This window comes from Microtus pennsylvanicus, chromosome 7, assembly GCF_037038515.1.
Source record: "Microtus pennsylvanicus isolate mMicPen1 chromosome 7, mMicPen1.hap1, whole genome shotgun sequence".
In the NCBI taxonomy this organism is placed as follows: Eukaryota; Metazoa; Chordata; class Mammalia; order Rodentia; family Cricetidae; genus Microtus; species Microtus pennsylvanicus.
Window position 1 is genome coordinate 65,307,686 of NC_134585.1, and position 17,584 is coordinate 65,325,269.

A 17,584-nucleotide genomic window follows, 5' to 3' on the forward strand; every position below is an offset into this window, starting at 1 on the left:
AGGAAAGAGGAGGGCGGAGGGAGAAGGGAGAGAGGGAAGGGAGGAGAGAGAGACGGAACTGTTATTCAAAATGAGAATGGATGATATCATCTTTGTTATGCATGTCCTTTCCACGCAGTGAATAGCAACAGAGTAGCAGATGTGATATCATACATTTAGGAGATGTGAAGCTGCTGATGCTCACCCATCCTGGATGCACTGTGCACTGAGGCTCAGTTTACTGATGCTCAGTACAATTCTCCATGTTTATAAAATTTATTGTGCATGTATGTGCCTGTCCTTCAGTTCAGAGCCAAACTCTCATCCCATTCTCTCTCTGTTTATATGGTTCCAAAATATAAGCAAAGTCCACACACTTTACGTGAAATACCGCTTCTTTGACACTATAGGAGCAGAAGAGGTCTGAGTAAGAAAGCTCTGAGTTGGTCTAGCTCTGAATAAAATATACCATCTATAGAAAGCCAAAGAGCACCACAGAGCTGATAATCCTAAGAAAAATCTGCTGAGTAGCAAGCTTGTAAAAACTTACTATGACCTTCAATTTACAAGATATAAGCTGCTTTTACCAAACGGCTGCTGTCATCAGTGTGCAGCTGACTTTAGTGACAAAACTGTGTTTTATTTTCAGTAAAGTGTCAACTAGGTTGATTTTTTTTCCCCTGTGAGACATTTACTTATCAACAAACCGCTATGTAGCTGGGGATGCGCATGGTCCTTGTTCTCTAGAAGCTGGCACCCGGTAACAAAGGCAGGCAAGCAGTCTTTAGTGACTGCACAGAGGAGAGGAGGTATAGATGAAATCAGACAAGGTACACGAGAAACCCAAGGCTCTCAGGCAAACAGAGGGTGTCGAGAATGGATATAGCAAGACTTTCTGGAAGGTGGACTGAGATGTACAGAGGGGTGTGGAAGTCACCGTAACACAGATATCACTCTGTGGACCTTAAGGTGGGAGAACCAGCTTCACAGAAGCAAAAGGTGTGGAGTAGGAGAGAGGAAGGATAGGACTGGAGACAATCCCGAGATGGCCAATGACAACAAGCTTGATGATAGTGCATCATACAGCAAAACCTGAAGATTGCTACTCAAAGTGAGATTCTAGAACAAATGCTTAGAAACCCAATCCTATGTTCAATAGAAGGCGGCAGGATGAAACAGGAACAGAAGGCTGGGGTCATACGCCAGTGATTTTGCTGAGGCCTGAAATTCAATGTTTCATTTTGAAAAAGTTCTGTTACAAATTAAAGACTAGTTTTCGTAAATGAGTACAAAGCACTGCTACAGAAAAAGAACACATTCATCCGAACAGTCTGACAGCCTTTCCAACGGAACACCTTGGGGGATTGAACACAGTCTGAGATTGCTACAAAATTGCAAGCTGAAGGCAACTGGCAGCCACTACCAAGTTTATGAAACTAATCAGGGGACTAACAAAGAACAAGGTTCCAGAAGAATCTAATTTGCAGCCAGCTTCCCCATCTACAGAATCCAAAGCCGTGGGGTTGTAAAGGTCATTTTTAATTGAAAAGCTATTCCTTATGTATTTAATGAAGAAAATAAAACCTCTTTAATGCTATAATTAAACAATTGCAGTGTGTTATTAATTATTAATAATATACAGAAAGAAGATAGAGGGGACATATTTCTCATTAAACAAGATGATATCCATTGCTGCTCTCAGGTTGAACCCTATATATTTATTAAGTGGGTCCTTCAAATGCTCCTTGTGTGACCTCTGAATTCCTGGCATTTTTATATAGAAAGGTGCTTATCGTAGCCCTGGAGGTCATGGCTTGCTGCAGCATTTACCCCTATAAAATAAATAGAGATGTGGAGGTTATGAGTTCCCCAAGACACTCCATTGTTGGGTGTCAGGATTGCATTTGCAAACAAGTCTTTTTAAAACCCACATCTGATGCCCTTTCCACAGCAATGCAGATCAAAGACTTAAACATTTTAGATATGGAAAGATGATTAGGATGTTGCAGATGTTACTGCGAGTAATTTCTTATTTAGTGAATGTAACAGATTACTTAACCTGTCTATTCTAAAGGAAGCAGAAAATTCATTAGGGATGGGCATTTTGCCATGAGATTTGGAGACTCTTCTGGGCAGTTCTCTTTCTCTGGAGACAGGCAAAGCTTTGCTTGCATCTGGGGCGAAGAGGACTCCCCACATTAGCTAGCACAGCCAGACACAAACTTCCTTCCTTTTTCTGGAGCTGCAGAGGACACCACAGAAGAACTGGTTGGCCTTTGCCAAAGAGAATAGCAAAAAAGGTTCTGTTATGTATCCTTGGTTGGAAGAGCAACAGCCCATAACTATCATTGGCTCCAAACCAATGCACTTCAGGGCACATGCTTAGAAAATTGTTCAAATGAGAATCAGACATAAATACAGCTTTTGATCAGTTCCATGTATTTCTACACCTTTATTCTCAATCACACTTAACAGGCCCTCATAAACTAAAATTACTGTATGTGGAATTTTACAAATTGAGGATAATCAGGCTGGGCAAGGCATGGGGTTTTCTAAAGCAACAGGCTGTAGGTAGTAAATGCATGTAGCTTTAAGGTTAAGGCAATGGCTGCATGAAACACATTAAATAGGCCAAGTCCACACACACACACACACACACACACACACACACACACACACAGTGTGTGTCTTGTTATTTCTAGCATTATTATATGAAGTCCTTGCAAATTCGACATTTCATAGTCATGCTTATTTTTCTTCCTCCTCCACCAAAGCATTTCCCTTTACAACACAAGGAGCTATTTATGAGTTAAGAAATCCACTAAGGAGTTGAAGTTCGCTAGGTGTAGTGGGATGGGTATGGCAGCCACATGAGGAACTGTTATAAATATCTATTTTTCTGAACTCTAGGTGCTTTAATATTTTGATGTTATTGTTACTTTGTTTTATGATATCTGGAATCCACAAATAGAAGTCCCCATAAAACCTGATCTATATAGGATTTATAATGTGAATGGCACAGCACGCTCTGAATTGTGAATGGTGCAGACCAAGAAATGGGAAATATCATTCTGACTCTGTATCCTTGCCCCCAGCTGATAAGCAGCCTCCTCCAACACCCAACACCTGTAACCAGGGCCCTTTTCCCCCTACAGGGGGAGCTTTTAACACTTAAATCAGGCCAAGTTGAGGCCTCCTATTTGACTCTAAAGAAAAACTCCAGCTGATAAGCAGCCTCCTCCAACACCCAACACCTGTAACCAGGGCCCTTTTCCCCATACAGGGGGAGCTTTTAACAGTCAGGCCAAGTCGAGGCCTCCTATTTCACTCTAAAGAAAAACACATTTTCCTGTGTTATCCAAGACATTCCGGGTAGTGAGGTCCTCCATGTATTTCTGACCTTACTGGTTGTGATGGTTGTTTCTCTGTAGCTGTTTTTTTGCTACTTCATAACTGTAATTTTGCTATCACGAATTGTCATATAAGCAATCTGATATATAGGCTGTCTCATGTGTGGGTTGAGAGTCGAGAGTTGCTGCTCTAAGCTGATGACATGCTTGTGAACAGGCACAACTGCACTGTTTGACTTCAGGAGCGTTTCCAAACCATGAGACACTGTGTGGAATGTTACAGACACTTCACACCATCAGATGTGTGAGTCCTGCCATCTTTGCTTCAGAGATGCAGAAAGAAAGAGACAGATGGTTTCTAACCTAAGCAAATGAGCCACGAGCCACAGTGCCATGCTTGCCCTGTGGCTTCGTGGACAGTTTGGTTCACTCTGCAGAAACATTCTTGCAAAGGACACATGGTAAAGTGAAAACACTAGGGTGAATAAAAATGTGGTACAGGCCTGGAAAGAACTCTCAACAGAGGAATCCAAAATAGCTGAAAGACACTTAAGGGAATGCTCAACATCCTTAATCATCAGAGAAACACAAATCAAAACAACTCTGAAATTCTATCTTATACCTGTAAGAATGGCCAAGATCAAAAACACTGATGACAACTTATGCTGGAGAGGTTGTGGGGTAAAGGGAAGACTCCTTCATTGCTGGTGGGAGTGCAAGCTGTTACAACCCCTTTGGATGTCAGAGTGGTGATTTCTCAGAAAATTAGGAAACAACCTTCCGTACGACCCAGCAATACCACTTTTGGGTATATATGCAAAGGATGCTCAATTGTGCCACAAGGACATTTGCTCAATTATTTTCATAGTAAGTAGCATTATTTGCCATAGCCAGATCTGGAAACAACCAAAATGCCCCACTACCCTTAAAAATGGATATGATAATGTGGTACAATTACACAATGGAGTACTACACAACAGAAAAAAAGTAATGACACCTTGAAATTCGCAGGCAAGTGTATGGAGCTAGAAAATATCATATTGAGTGAGGTAACCCATACCAATAAAGATAAATATCACATGTACTTACTCATACGTGACTTTTAGACATAAAGCAAAGAAAGCCAGCCTACGATTCACAATACCAGAGAACATAGACAACAATGCGGACCCTAAGAGAGACATACATGGATCTAATCTATAGGGGAAGTAGAAAAAGACATGATCTCCTGAGTAAATTGGGAGCATGTGGACGATGGGAGATGATAGAAGGGGAGGGGAGCAAAAGAGAGGGCAGCAGAGAAAAATATATAGCTCAATAAAAATAATTAAAAATACATATAATGGAAGAGTGACTGACAAACTGCCAATATAGGTAAAACAATCTTTCAAATTTCCTGCTTTTCATTTAAAAGTCTGCCAAATACTATGGGCCTGTTATGAAGACAGATGTCCCAGTGTGATAGGAGAACTTTGACTGTCCAGGCAGCAAGATGTCTCTGTCAATTCTAGAGTTTTGGAAGTTGCTTACAATGCACTTCTTGTTAACTTAGGTAATGTTATATCCTTATGGGGTCTTTGAAGCGTTAAAGAAAGATAGTTATACTTTTCCTTAGTTATGATAAAGGATAAATTAGATATAAAATTTTAGACTCACAAAGATAGAATAGATGACAGAGTATGTTCCTTATTTTGCCAAATGTAAATGGACTAAATATTGCAACTATACTTCTTGCTTGATACCTGTTTGGATATGTGTAATTTTACTGTGTTAAAGTTAAAACCTTCCTTTTCATTAGACAGAAACGGGGAGGTTATGTGGGATTCTACTCTGTATGCTGTGAATATGTTTTATTACCATTGGTTAATAAAGAATCTGCTTTGGGCCTATGGCAAGGCAAAATAAAGTCAGGTGGGAAATCAGAACAGATGTAGAGAGAAAATAGGTAGAGTCGAGGAGACAGAGGCCAGAACTTTACCCAATAAGTCAGAGCCTTGTGGAAATACACAGAATAATAGAAATATGTTAATTTAAGATGAAAATACATTTAAGCTATTGGTTAAATAATATTGTAATTAACACAGTTACTGTGTGATTATTTTCAGTTTGCGTGGTTGGGAAATGAATGAGCAGTCTCCACAATAAATTAACTAAAATGCAATTATGAGAAACAAAATCACACAATTGGTTGTGGATTTTGAGTTTTCTACAACTGCTCTCTGACATCACCAAGTAACAGATACTTTTCTAAGCATATTATGTATTTTTTTTTCATTTAGACATGACAAATCTTTGAAGTATTTAGGTCTAGCCAACACTACCATTATGCCCATTTACAATGAATAACATAGTCACAGAGCCAGAAGGTGACTTCTAGGTGGCATGCGGTCCCCGATCAAGTGAGTAACTACTAGATGACACACACACTGAAATGTCTGATGCATAAAGGTAGCATTAACACAGCGCATGTATATTAAGCCTCCAGTTCTGTTCTCAGGGTTGTTGATGGGGTCACACGTATACTGTCCATGGGAATTATAGCACATGAACTGTGTGTTTGCTTCTCCTAGAGTATCAGGAAAGAAAAACATACACTAACACAAATAGCATTGGTTTCATGTTCTGTGAAAGAAGAACCTATAAATTTTATTCAAGTCCTTCTTTGTGATAAACCTTATATATAAATTGAGTAAAAGATCGAAAGCCACCATCTACAAGCACAAACAAATTTCTAAACATCTGAAGTGTTTCCCATTGTGCATTAGAAGGGACCGTGAAAAAAAAATAAAATGTTGCAGGGTTTTCTTGATTTGTTTCATTTATAACTCTATATCATTAACTTTAAAAATGATGAGAAAATAGATTTGTAATCTTCTGCATCACTGAAATGTACATGGATAGGTTTTGGCAGCTCTTTGTTATAGCATTTCATGATTTTCAATATTTAGAGGAGCACTGAACTTTTATTATGAATTAAACCATAAATATTCAATCTATCTATGTTTAACTAGAATAACTCACATGCTTATGCAATAACACACAGTAATGGGTTTTTCTCTAATTTATCTGTATTTAAAAGTGATAATGCCAATGTCGTAGGGGTCGTCATGCATAACTTGCAAATAATTAATACAGCATTAACTTCTCTTAAGTCAAATGACAATAAGTGGTGGGAAATCCTCATGTACTGATAATAAAGAACTCAGGAAACTCCTGATGAGCAAACATATTTTCTTTCATTTCCAAACTGTGACAGAAGAAACCATTTTGTCCTGATAACAAGGATGTATTTCATCATGTGCATGGCCACCGTGGGCAAAGACACATGAAAAAGGCCTTGCCTATTATCTCATTTGACGCTTGCAAACAACCTGCGACGTGACTCTTCGCACCGCAGTTTTCAGGTCTGTGTGCACGAACACAGGAAATGATCTTCTAGAAGGGGAGGCCTTCCGTACGGAGAAGCCCACTCACGGCTTCTTGTTCTGATGGTTTAAACATGCCTCATGTCAGAAACACCTGTCATTTCCATACTTTAGATGTTGGATTCAGTGAAGCCAGCTTGCCTTCTCTCCACGTGGACTCAAATGTGAGACATTCAAATAGGGAAGAATGTCTAGTCTTTTGCTAGCTGGCAGGTGCTCCAAATCTCTGTGGGGATTTTTGTCTGCACTGCTGTCTCCCTGACAGATGCTTCCGGAAGAAATTGGACTTCCACCTCCATGAGCTACAAAGGGGATGAATGCTGCAGTGAAAATGCCTGCAGGAGAGTTTGAGGTATCAGGGACCGGCAGGAGAGATGGAAAATCAGAGGACTGAGATTTAGATCTGGGCTGCAGGGCAGCCTTGCTGTTCCTCCAGCCCTGTCTGTAGACCTCACTCCAGAAGCAAAGACAAAAGCAGGATATGCTCTTGCAGCAGCTTCTCTCGCTCCCATCAGCCACCTTCATATCTAAGCCGTTAGGTGGGTTGCAATTGCGTATAAACAACGCCGGTAAAAACAAGCAGTTTACAGTGCGTGGAAAGCCAGACGCTGAAAACCAGAAAGAAAACACTGCTTTCCAGTATCTGTGACTATTGATGCTTGAGAACAAAGTCAATTCGCTTTTCTATCGTACATTTTTTCAGGTAAAAAGTATCGTGAGTGCAGATTTCATTTTTAAACAAAAACGGCTCACAGCACAAGTGATCAAGACCAGGTTTGTAACTGCTAAGTAAGAGGGTGCTAACCCATGTTTTTCTGTCCTTTCAAGAAAATTAAATAAGCCATATAATTCACCACGAGCTTTGTCTTAACATATAAACCAGGGGTATCACCCAGAGGAAAAAGCAAGTGTGCTTTTTTTTTCCTATTATCTCAGACATCTTCCTGGAAACAGCTTTAAACTAAGTATATTCCCTCCCAAGTAAAATAATAAAAGTTGGGAAAAAATTCCAAATTTAAATTTTATTAGATATTATTTTTTGACAAAGGCAAACTGTAGTGTCTTTAGTTAACACAGAGGCTCAAGTATCTTTCCTATATTTTAACCTAGAGAAGCTAATTTTCCCTAGTTTTCTCATCCGCGCAATGGGGGTATGATGCATCTCTACCAGGCAATATTGTCATGAGGACTAAGTATATGAGGATTGAGCCAGGTGTATGTATGAATACAATTAACTATTATCATATTGCCTTACTGTTGACAACTTTAGGCTTCAAAGCATTACAAACATGACTGTGTAACCTATAAGAAAAATGATATAAATATCATTAGAACAAAGGAGCCCACTCATAGAGCAAGACGTGATTCCAGGATGTTTGCTCATTTCTACGGGGCACAGGTAGTCGGGTTTACATTTGGACATACTCCTGAAAGTACTTCATGTCCTCCGAATTCCTAGAAGAGTATTTTTGTGCTTTTCTATTTTCTATGCTAGCTACATAGACAAAGGCACCATTCTAGCCTCCTGCAGTCCAAAATTTGCATAAAGAAAGCAGCACCTGGTTTATAAGCGGTTGTTTGGGGTAAGCACTTCCATGCCTGCAAAGCCTTTCTTTCTAAAGTAGAGATAACACACCGTTTACTAAATAACTTCGCATTCGGAATGGGATTGGATAGTATGTAAAAGCAGTGTGGTTCTCAGTGTCAGGAAGTCATAAAATGAGCTATGAGCATACGTACTTTATCAGGCTTCATAGTTTAACTCTTCTTAAAGCTCAGGCTATAGTTAGGAATCTTCATTTACAGAGGGGATGGACAGACAAATGTCAGGTACCTTAAAGTGAGCTCAGGAGTTAACTGTTCTTTCTTTTGCTTCTATGATATATGACATAGGTCTGCAATCTGTGCACAACTATAAACTTGACATCTGGAATCTACTCCATATTTTGGTCTTTTCAAACATATAACTTCATATTAATATAACTATGCCTATTTAAAAATTATTTTTTCACTTGAAGTAAATCCAAAGAAATCTGAATAACTGTGACGTGAAGTTTAAGTTATTTTAAAAAGTATATAGATAATCTTATTTCCAAAGGAAATGCTAGATTGTTTATTTATTTTTTGCCTCAAACTAAAATGACTTCCCCTCTTAGCACATAATTCATTGCTAAGTTAATTGTTTAGTATTTATTTAACACCTTTTATTGATGTCCTATCTTCTCCTCTCTAAAATTAAATACACAAGCCAGCATAAAAATAACTGATCATAAAAAACTAAGACAATATTGCAAGTAAAATAAATGTCTTATTATTAACAGTACGTATCTAATCAAAGCACCTATATTATGGTAAATATTTGTTAAATATATTTGTGCTTTAAGAGGTTAACAATGTTTGTATTAATGATGACATTTAGCTAGATACATGGAGAAAGAAAATCTCTAAATTTTGCTTGAGCAAAATAAGGGTTCAGAATTAAATCTTCCTAGATTTTGCATTTGTTATTTGGAAGCTCGGGGAAAACCTGTTTTCTACGGGTACACCTGCCGTGACACTCCTCATACCTTCTCCCTCCTAAATAGCTCTGCTGTCTGTTGGTGCCCACTGCGGCACGGGTGCACCCTTCCAGCTGAAGATCCCATTTTATTTCTAAAGGGATTCTTGCTAAAATTACCCATAGTACAAGACTCCTCACAGTCTCAGGTATTTACCATATTCTTTTTTTGTTTGTTGGTTTTCTTTTTCTTTTTCAAAACAGGGTTTCCTCTATGTGGCTTTGGAGCTGGTCCTGGAACTCTCTCAGAAGACCAGGCTGGCCTCAAACTCATAGAGATCCTCCTGCCTCTGACTATCGAGCGCTGTGACTAATGGCCTGCACCACCACCCGTATTTACTGTCACAACCAGAGTATCTTCAGTAATTTCTTAGTTACATGTCCATCTGTTCATCTGGCTCCAGAATATTTTAGACTGAGGTTCATAAAACCCCTTTCTGCTCCAGAAGTTTTATGAAAAATGACTGTAAAATAGCATGTGGGAGCACGAGCCACCACGTACAGGTGGATTTTCAGGCAGGCAGTACAACTTAGGAGCAAACCTTCCCTTTGCGGCTCCCGCAGTTCCCAGGAAGCCTCCCTCACCAAGGAGCAGTTGGCGCTCCGTGGCATACTGCTTCTTTTTCTACTTTTTTTGCTCTCCGTATATTTCCCTCCAGACTTCCCCCTTCTAGGGTACAGTTTCAGCCTACACTGGGGGGTTAAGGGTCATGCTTGGGAATCACTGTGATGTCTATACACAGACCAAAGCCGTGCCCGGGAACACTGTGAAGGAGAAACATGGTAGCTCACTCCTCACACTATTCTGAGCTAAGCCTGTGTTGAAAGCTGCATTTCTCAAAATTAAAACACAGCAAACGGGATATTGCAGCCTGGGCTGTAATTGTCCATGCACCAGCTACTAAAACCTAATCTATCTGGATTCATATTTGATTCAGACAATGTGATTTTTTTATTGTTTTCCCTATGACCTCAAGAATAGTCTTTGTAGTGTGTCTCTCAGGGATCCTACTTCTTGGGTCAAGGTTCAGTCATTCATGAGAAAAAGGTCTTCATGTTCACTCAATGTCTTCATGTTCATCCACTTTCCTTGCTAAACTCACCAGTAATCACTTTAGCATAATTTATAATTAGTATTACACATATCTGAGCAATGTAATTAACTATAAATTGGCAAATAAATGATGTTAGGGAAGAACAATAGACATTTTTTTAAATTAAAAACCACAAAACATCATTCTTTAAATTTAAATTCTCTTTCCTTTGAAATATTCTTATCCCCAAATGCTGTTTTATTGTTGAACTGGTTTCCCATGGAAAAGACCCATACTGTATTCTCAACAATTCTCTACCTCAGCCATTAATCTCTCCCGGGAAGCTGTCAGAATCCTTTATGAAAATCGAAATGTACTGTATCCACTTTTCTTATCTTTCACAGTGTGTTATTTTGAGCAGCTTGGCAAGTTGGTTAAGCACAAACCACAGTGTAAAATTACGTTAGGAATACATCCACACCCCGATTCTGTTACTACACCCATGATGGTCTCGACGATCGATGCCAAGCATGCAGGTCTATTGTTTCTTGCTTTTCTTGTCTCCTGAGCTCCTTCATTCATGATTTTGTTTATTTCAAAAGACTCCATGGATGCTAAACTGTTTAGACACACTCATTTTTTTCTTTCTCTAATTGGCCTCTGTAATTATGGACCCTTGGAAGAAACATTGTATTTCCTTCTTCTCTTTTTTTTATTAAATAATTAGTAATCATTTCTGTGTGTTCAGGATTTCAGATCAATTGTGTCCAACTCTATCTTTTGTTTAGTGTGTATCAAGTTCAAAGGAAGAGAGAGATAGGTTATAAAATATAGACTTTATGGACAGCTAATATATTTTAAAGTGGTATTTTATTGAGTTATAAATAAATGGATGGATAAAATTTTCATTTTTAAATACACACTAGTCCAATAATTAAAGGAAATGGATTTTGGCAGATTATACTTTTGATTTTGCCAAATGCCAAATTGTCTGCCACATAATGGGAAACATTTGCTGCCATCTTTAGCCGTGGCTGAAAGTCATTATTATCTAGCAGATGCGGGGTGGGCCTGGAGAGAGGGGTTGGTCATCATCATGAGGATCTGTGGACAGAGATCATCAAACTCCACTTTTATATTTAAACAGAGAAAACAGGGTAAATCAGATGCACTTTTCTTATCTTACAAAGAAACGAAAATATTCCAAATGAATGAAATCGCTCTCTGTATCCATTCCCACTTCAGTTCCCTCAAGTACTTTCTTTTTGAGATCTATGCGGACAAACCAGAAGATTAAAAGAAATGAGAACACACTTTACTTGCAATGTAGTGGCAGTCTTAGAAGAGCCTAAACCAAATATCCCATATGACCACCATGATACAAGAAGCATCCTAAGACGCTCCATGGTTGATGAACACCAGGAAGACAGGTCATGTATCATGGCAACAGAATGAGAAAAACTAACTAGAGAATGAACATGGGAGGTGGCTTATGGTAGGTAGGAATCACTTCCAGAAATACAGACGGGTGTGGAGGGTGAGAGACGGGCAGGAACACAGAGTGATGGAAGGAAATATGAAGGGCAGCTGTTTAATTGCAATATGACTGCACAAGATGGAGAAGGAGGGGAAAGGAAGCAGAGTCCAGGACACTTCTGTGAGTGAAAGTCGGATAGATGCACATGCCACAGGATTGAAATGCTTTCAGTAGGGACTGTAGGGACAGTCTTTAAAAAGCATTGATGAAGATAGTTTTTAAAACGTATATCACAGAAATGGGACAGTAAACTAAATGAAATTTTAAATTTAAATTTATAAAATTAAAATTTATAGAATTATTAAGTGTATCCATCCGCAATGTGTATCCATCCATCTACCCATCTATCTACCTATAAATGCATCTATTCATCCATTTATCTAGTCATCCATACATCTACTGTATTGACCCAATTCCTGTTTGCCGAAGTGGAAATGATCCCAGAAAAAACAGGAAGTCACAGAATAAGGAGACACATATGCATAAATGTATCCTAAGAACATCCCATTGAAGCAGTATAATTACATAGCTTCACATACAGTCTATGATAAAATTAGGATTTTTAAAACAGAATACGGACTTTGAAGAAAGGGTGATCATCTTGGCCAGTATCCATGACAGCCTTGATTGCTTTGACAACAACAATGCAATTACAAAAAAATTAAGGCTGGAAATCCATAATCAAGATCCACTGTCTTGTCGTGAAAGCAGTAGAGGTCTTTCCAATCAGCAAAATGTAAATATGCAGACACCACCAGTGCTCCTTAAGTCAGAATAGGTCAGTGGGGTGGGTGCCAGGGGCAGACAATGGCTTTCTTCTGAAGCATAATGTGAGTTATGGGCAGCATCACCAAAGGAAATAGTTATCTAGTAATTATGAATCCAGTGTTCATAAAGAGGAATGTGTGGGATTGCCTAGGGTAGACATTAGTACAGTGATACCACACACTACAAGCCTAACAAACAGAAACGTGAAGATCCAGCAGGTTTTATGTTGAGAACAGTAAATATCTTTCAAAACAAAAAATCTAAGTTTTAAGCAGGCACACTGCTCCTCAGGCCGAGGAGCCAAAAGACTAATGGCATCAGTCAGAAGGATCCATCTTGTGCAGCTTCCTAGAGCATTCCCAGGGCATGGGTGACACAGTGAGAAGGGAGACTTCAGGGAGAGGATGGAAGGCAGGGGCAGGGACAGGGATACCTGTTCCCATCACTCGTCAAGCTTGGCCTTCTTAGGAAGGAGTGCAGTTGTGTACAGTAGAAGGTTTTAATAGTTTTCCAACCTCAGGTGGCCTCCCTGTGTTCTACTGAGTCTAAGTTTGCTTCCTTTGCTGTGTTTGTTGCAGACAACAGGTATTATTTACAGATAAAACCAGCTGCAGATATTACCTGTATGGTTTGTAGTATTTGTAATACTGAGATCACACATTACAAATGTCCTATTTGCCTTTTGTTGAGTTGGCAAATATCATTTGATTCTTGAGAATTTCATGTTAAAAATTTTGTTTACAGCGTATCTTCAACACCTGATATTATTTGCACTAATTGATGCTTTGTTTTCCTTCCTGGTCTTTTAGCTTAGGTGTATGGAGACATGAAGCCACCTGATACCACGGGATCTCTCCGAAGAAGCTCTGCATTTTGGCTCTTCCAGTTTCAAGCCAGTTCTTTAAGTCAGCCTGTCTTACTCTGCATGCAATACCAGGATTGCAGGTACCCATAGCCAGGTGACTGGAGTAATCAAGATGTTTCAAACAAAATCTATATCAGTACATCCCTGAAGGTACACCGTGAAATCATAAACCAATTCCAATAATAATAATAATAAAGCTTCAGTCTGGTAGCTGTCAATCACACATGATGGCTGAATAAAGATTACCATAAATTTTTCTACCATTTATCTTATGAAATGTACTTTGTAATGCTCTAGACACTATTCAAATATACAAAAGTACTTTATACTTGTTGCTAAATTTTACTAAAGAACACATGCCTCTCAAAAGAATTAATAGCTCAAAGAAACAAACTGTGTAGATCTAGAACAGGGGCTTAAATGGAAGGACAAAGGAACTAGAGTTACCCGTGTTTCCTACCACTCTACAGAAGAGACCAGAAAATGAGAACAAAACCCTATCTACCTTCATGCCACCGAGAAACTCACTGCCCCGAGTAACAGCTACATCAACGATTCTAGGGATGAAACCAGGATTTTCCATAGTGGGGTCAGTTCATGAATGCCATGAAGACAGCACACAAAGGAACGGGAGAACACAGCCCTGCACGAGAGGCAAGCTTTGAAGCCTTCAACATTCCCTTTTCAGCTACAGATGCACCTCTAACAGGTTCAGAAGCACCTCTGACCCTGGGCTCCAGGCTTTTCTAAGGTGACAGATCTCAGACTCCCTGAATCCTGGACAGAAGCACCATAGTCGCCGAAGAATGAACATGCCTATATGTGTGCAGTCACATGGATATGCACATCTCCTGTTCACCTGAAATCTAAGACACTGCATACAGTATCCAACCTGCATCCTCCCCGAGGGACAGCCATCAGCATAGGGGCAGCATAGAAGTCTGGCTTCGGTTTTAGCATTGAAAGAACAGGATTCAGACATCTATAGCTACACTATTAATTTATCACTAAAACTATCAGCATTCTGTCTGTCAGAACATTCCAGAGGCAATTCAGCAGCCACGCTGGCCATCATGCACAACTCGCTAAGATTCCTCATTTCCTTTTGTGGCTGAGGGTGCAAAATTATTTTTCACAGAACCTCCTACCTGGGTCAGTCAATCACGGGCACACCAGGCATGGTGTGGAGACCTAGGCATACAAACACTGAGCCCAAGTCATTGCACTGTGAGCAGGTAAGTGGAGGACACACTAAAACGGGTCCATCAGTTCTTCTCAATAGTTTTTCCCCAATGAAACAGTGTTAGAGACAGACCTGGGACCTCACGGTAAGCTCTCTAGGGAAAGGTAAGCCTTCTCAGACATGACAATAATAAACGGACATAAAGTGGGTAACGAGATTTGATTCATAAATTTTGTCATCGAGTGGAAGATAGAAGTGAAGATCAAGGTCTCTAAGCCTCTGAACCTCAGGATCTACTGTGAAACCAGCAGCATATCCCACTGTTTTACCTTCTGTTGATTTTTATGGTCACATAAAGCAGGAGGTCTAAAGTACAACTGGTCTAAGGGAAGGGGAACCTTCAGTAACACAGCCTGCTACAGAGCAGCTGAAGAGTTGAACTTGAAGATGGGGACACTGTGGAATTCTCACTATGCGCTTTGCAGATGCCAACCATCCACAGGTGAATAGGACCAGTCTTTCCCAGAGGATGCCCATGAACCATCAAGTATCACTTTAAATTATCCCTTCAAGTAGACAAGAGAATTAATGATGGTTCCTCCTTATGGGAATACTCTCCTCATTCAATAGGAGAAGATCCATGCGGTCTCTATGAGAGAAAGGAATAACACAAACATACCCTCTTACATCCTAGACTTCACACTCAGCATATGAGGTTAATCTAGGATTAGCCTGCTGGGGTGACTGTGCCCAGCGCACACTGCGGTTCCAGTCTCACCTTGTCTGTTGCACTTCATCTAGAGATTCAGTCTGGAGATAGGAGTGAGTGGAGCCAGCGCTGCACCAGGACTAACCCCAAGGTAAGCAGCACATCATCCCGTGTGCTGCACAGACCATCTCATCCTGTGTGCTGCACACAAGTCTGCATGACATCCCGTGTGCTGCAGACAGACCGTCTCATCCCATGTGTTCCACACAGGTCATCCTGTGTGCTGCACATAGGTCATTTAACAAGCATCCCATGTGCTGCACACATGTTATCCCATCCTGTGTGCTCTACACACATGTCATCCCGTGTGCTCCATACAGGTTATCCTAAGTACTGACATAACCCCAAGACACTCCCAGGCAAAGCATTAGCTCATGATCCAAGAAAAAGACCTGAACCGAAGTGTATGCTATTGCTTGTTTTATTAATTAATGTAAATTGTGTGTTATTGCTTTGTTTTACTAATGAATGTAAATTACTATAAGGATTTATAGTAAAAATATAAAATAGGCTTAGGTATAATACTCAGTGGCAAATCAGTGGTCTAGTAAGGCTGAGCCCCTTGGTTCAATTCCACGTACTGTGTGGTACTCAGGTGTATGTGTGGTATTCCTGTGTGTGTGTGTCTGTGTGTGTATTGTAAAGACTAAAGTTATGTTTTAAGTTTAAATTACTGTGTTTAAGAAATGTATAAATATATAAAACAAAATACCTCTAAGCTGTCAGCCCCATTAGCCCAAGGACAAATAATTTCCTGGAATTCTGGGGGCTGTTGCTCATGTAAGGTAACACGCCACATTGTTTTCACGTCTGTAAACAAAGGATGGTTGCCCAACTGCACAGAATATGCTCAATCACGCATAGGGAGGACGTACATAAGTAGGAAAAAAATATGACAGGACGCGTGCTTGCCTCCAGTGGACAAAGACAGGGAGTATGAAGCCTTCTCGGTTTGCCTTTATAAGCAAAGCAATGGACTACAGTGATTCAGGGCCATTCTCTGGGAGTCCTGGGTATGGACTTGGCCAGTGTCTATCTTCCCAGCCAGGATTTAGTAATTGCTACAAATTTGGCTCAAGAATTGTGGTAGTCATCTTATTCTAATCTAGTGGGATTAAGTGTGTGTGTGTGTGTGTGTGTGTGTGTGTGTGTGTGTGGTGTGAGAGAGTGGGGGGGCAAGAGCAAAGATGTAGAGTCTGTAATTTGCGTGTCCCCACATCCCTGCATCCCTCCCTGCCTCTCCTTGTTGGATCTGGCAGCAGGCACCTTTGCTCACTGAGCCATATCTCCAGCCCCAGATTCTATGTTCCAATATAATAGCTGTGTAAGAGCAATATATAACTAGGAAGTGCTCATGCTTCTGCAGTTGAGCAGAATAAAGAATGGACTCAAAAAGAGCCTTAGAATACTAATAGATTGCCCCTGTCTGGGTTAGAACTGTTCTCCATAATTATGCTCACGCAGTCACCACATTGAAAATGTTAATTGGGTTTGAAACCAATTGAACATATCTACTTATCTCATTGTTATTACAAAATTGTTTAGCATGGATCAAATGTCCACGTGAATAAACTATTTCTGGCAAATCCTTGTGTGTCTGGACAAAATGCTATGCCTGACTCTGCAGAGCTCAAGGGGAAAATGTACAAATAAGACACAATTTCCACAATGGTCCCCCTCTCTCGCCACCATTCTGCCCACTGATTAATTGTCTTGGAATTCTACTCTGGTTACACAGCTACTGCTATCCACCAAACAACCCCTCGTGCCATAGAGAATCAAATTCAAGGGCACTGTCCTGGAGATGACGCTATTTTATGACCTGACTTCTGTTTACTTCAGATCCATTGTACCTTAGAACCTTTCCCAATGCCCTTTATGTAAGTCAATCCCATGCAATTACCACACTGAGCCACTAATGAGGCTTTACCTGAAACACCCTCATCCTATTTGCCACACCTATTTCGAGTTTCACAGGCTCCTTTAACGTCCATTTTAAATTCCTCTTTGACGTTCTCCTTGCTTATTTTGCCATATGGACAGCCTTTCTGCTGAAGTATGTGTAATTAGTGCAGGTCATGGAAGACCTTTCTAGAAAGTTTCTCTCCGCCCACATC

The 17,584-nt window shown here is 40.1% G+C and overlaps 1 protein-coding gene across 1 annotated transcript in view; it reads right to left on the reverse strand.

Moving 5' to 3' along the window:
- Negr1 (neuronal growth regulator 1) overlaps positions 1–17,584 on the reverse strand; it is a 690,101-nt gene that overhangs the window by 410,694 nt on the left and 261,823 nt on the right. The gene's annotated exons all lie outside the window — the stretch shown is intronic.